Source organism: Heptranchias perlo, chromosome 11 (genome assembly GCF_035084215.1).
Source record: "Heptranchias perlo isolate sHepPer1 chromosome 11, sHepPer1.hap1, whole genome shotgun sequence".
Lineage (NCBI taxonomy): Eukaryota > Metazoa > Chordata > Chondrichthyes > Hexanchiformes > Hexanchidae > Heptranchias > Heptranchias perlo.
In genome coordinates, this window is record NC_090335.1 from 15832545 (window position 1) to 15836419 (window position 3875).

Consider the following 3875-nt stretch of genomic DNA (forward strand, 5'->3'; position numbering starts at 1 on the left):
GCACATTTCATACTTACCGCCATATACTGCCCAGTATTTCATCATTCCTTTTGAATTGTATGGCATTTGTAAACCTTTTACACTCGTAATATGGATTGGGTCAAAATTACCTTTAAGTAGCAGAAAAAATTCACGCTCAGTGGATTCGTTCAATTTCTCCTCATTTTGTTCTGAAAATTCGGATGCAATCTTACACAATTTTTGTGTGATTTAACTTAATTATTGACTATAGGGAGGTGACTTTTAGGTGCATATTGATAATTGGGGAGTTCAGTGGGAGGGCATGGATTTGTGATGGCCATTCCCCACATAACGAGGTCTTGATTTCATCCACGCCATTGGAAGGCACTGAACACAGGCCATGTCCTTCCCCATAGGGAGGGACGGAAAATTGGAGGGTTATTCACAACGCACAACTCTTGTACACCTTCCAGCAGCTAGTTACGCAGCAGAGATCTGGTAGTGACTTGGGAACCTATTTTCTTAAGTTAGCATTGTCCAATCACTGACCAACCACAGGTGTGGCTACGGTAACACCATTTTAACCACTTGCATTGATTTTAGTGGAAAATTTTAGTAGTAAATGTACTTCACACGTGTATATTTACTTAACAAACGTCTACAACCATTCAGTAACCAAGGAAGTAAAGCACTCACAACGATCAAAGAACACTCGAACATTCTGCTTCTCGTCTTACTATTGTACCAACAAACGCACAAAGGTTAAAGTTCACATGCATATGCCATGCGAATATGAGTATTGAGATCACATGCCTAACGATGGTGTCTATTACTCATTTTTTATTTACAATCAGAAATGCAATTAGCCACATCTGGATTCCCAATTAGCCACATGTGGGTAGTGGCTAATGTATTCAACACCACCACTTTGGAGGATTATTTTCCCTTGGTGCGGGGGAGGGGGGAGAAAAACACAAAATATTAGTGTAAGGGTTCTAAGTGCGATGAGCTTGAGCAGTCTCAATCCAGTTACTGTTGGATGTAGCACCAATAGCTCAAAACTGTCCATAAATTGCCACTGAAATGGCAATCTCACTCATAGGGACAACCTCAGCACAACACCTGCATAGAGCGCACCAAGGGAAGGCGTGGGAGCGATTGCGTAATCGCTTTGCTGAACACCCCCACTCAGTCCGCAAGCGTGACCCTGTCCTGCCGGTCGCTTGCCATTTTAATTCCCTATCCCACTCCCACTCTGACCTCGGCCAGTGAAGTTCAACGAAAGCTTGAGGAACAGCACCTCATCTTTTGATTAGGCACTTTACAACCTCTGGACTCAACACTGATTTCAATAACTTCAGTCCATAACCACTGCTCCCATTTTTTCGTACAAGTGCTGGTAATGGTTCCGATGTTGCCATTTACAGCTCCTCTAGACCCACCTATTGTTTCTTTACTTGTCCCATCATCCCCTTTAATCACTCCTGCCCTCCACCCTGTCAGAGACCTTCCCTTTTGTTCTTTCCTCCCTTCTCCACCCCAACCCCCCCCCAACTCTGTACTTGCTTAAAAACTGTTTAATCTTTAGCTTCTTTCAGTTCTAATGAAGGGTCATCGACCTGAAACGTTAACTCTTTCTCCACAGATGCTGCCTGACTTGCTGAGTGTTTCCAGCATCCGGAGTATTTTGCTTTTGAATAATAAGAAGCACTTGCTGTAAGTATATATTTGAACAATAAAACCACTTTGTGATATGTAGTCCAGTGTTTTGAAGTAAGTGTGCTCTTTGTATTTTGTAATTCAGAGGATGCTTGGAGGTCAGTATGGAACAGGAGGCAAAGGCCTAGAAATTAGTTGACATCACATCTGTTTTATGGGCGGGCTGTATGTGTGCACGGATTCTGTGCCAGAAGTGCACTGCCCGCCATATTGCGAAAGGGTCCAGTATAGGCGACCAGGGCCCATACCTGAAACAGGTGGTAGGCCCTTTGCGAATGCAAATAGGGATCCTAATGCCTGTTTGAAGCCTCCTTCTCAAAACTGGGCTGTCCTGAATGTAACCGTCACCGGTCATGCGTAATAACTAGCAGTTCTTAAAGAGACTGCTGAAGGTTGCCACCAAAAAAGTAAGTTTTTAAAAAATACTTTCCTGAACGTGGATGCAGGAGGAGCAGGAATGCTCCTGTCGGAGCCACAGCAGTCCCCAAGAATGTTGCCGTCCCTTGCTTAGCGCCCCCTCCCTCCCATTCCCAGGACCTACCTAAGGGCTATTTCCAGGGATGCAGCTAGCCCAACTTCATCCTTGCGGAACTGGCAATCTGTCTCTGAATGCCCGATTGACATCCGCAGCTTGCCGGGAATGTGATTAGGCCTGAGGCCTACTTCAGGCCCGAAACAGGCTGAAATGAATTTGCACCTCAAAATTTCTTCTATGTCTCCTCATTGAACCATTGCCTCCTTAAGCAAACTTCTTTTAAGACATCAACAAGGGTCTGTAGACTCTGGTGAAGGATACCTCCGAACAAATCATCTTCTCCTTTGGCGTAGCCTCATCCTGTAGGCCTCTGTTTTTTCCTCTTCCTCCTGCCGTTGTAAAGGCATTTGTGGGGATTATTATAGTTAACCCCATGCTAAGGGCTCCATGACAGAAGGGTGGGAAGCCTGCCTAAAACTGCTGAAAGGCAGCTTGCAGAATCCTTTCTTAGTTGCACAGCTGAGAAAATCTTTTTCCAACCACTTCAGTCAAGGTTTTCAGACAAAAGTTTGCAGACATCCAAAGCCCGTGAGCTCAACGACTTCCTGGTATGACAAGTTATGCAAGTATCTCACCCCTCCTTTCTACAGGCTTAACTTAAGCCAGGTGTAATTCTGGTGTAAATAGTGGAATTTTTGGGACAGCAGCTTTTGCCCTTATTATCTTGTAATTTGCATAAATACACCACATTGGGGCAGGTGCATCTTCTGCATGCAGACAATTCTGCCGGAATTTGCCAAGTATTTTAGAAAGGGTGTAACTCTGGTGTGCATGGCCTTTGTCCCAAATTTCACTCTTTACCCCAAAAATAAAATTGGAATTTCAGACCCCATTTATTTTACAAGAACCAATTAAAAACATTTACTTCATGTTGCTGAGAGATCCTTTCAGAGATGTGCACCCCCTCCCTTACTTTAACATTGCAGTATCCAACCCCCTTGCATGTGTGTAATCTCTGACTCACCTATTCTGATCAGCTCATACCTGTTCAAGTGCTCAGTCACTCTGTCCCTGATAGGTTCCATACCTGATGTTAAACTGACAGCTCTGTAGTTAACTGGTTTCTCCCTCCTTAAATAATGGAGTGACATTTGCAATTTTCCAATCCAAAGGCACAATTCCTGAATCTAGAGAACTTTGGAGAATCATGACTCACGTATCTTCAATTTCCTCACCTATGTCTTTTATTACCCTGGGGTGGAAACCATCAAGTCTGGAGATTTGTCTATCTTAAGTCCCATTATTTTTGCCATTACCATTTTTTACTTATATTAAATCTACTAAGTTCCCTTGCGATACTGGTATTTATCCTCTTCCTCTACTGTGAGACAAAGTACTCATTTAACATGTCTGCCATTTCCTTATTGTTGATTATAGTCTTGCACCTGTCATTAATGGGCCCACATTCCCCTTTAACACTCTTTCTCAATATATTTATAAAAAACTTTTGCTGTTAGCTTTGATATGCCTTGCAAGTTTTTTAAAATGTTCCCATTTTGCACTTATTCCTTTCTTTGTATCTTTTTATAGCTCTTCCAGTTTGCTGCAATTTGACTCCCCAGTGTACAATACACAAGGGATTAACTAGTATGTTAAAAGTTTTGCTTAGTGTGCACTTCCTTAACACTTTGACCTTACGCTTGCTCAGTACCTCCCTAAT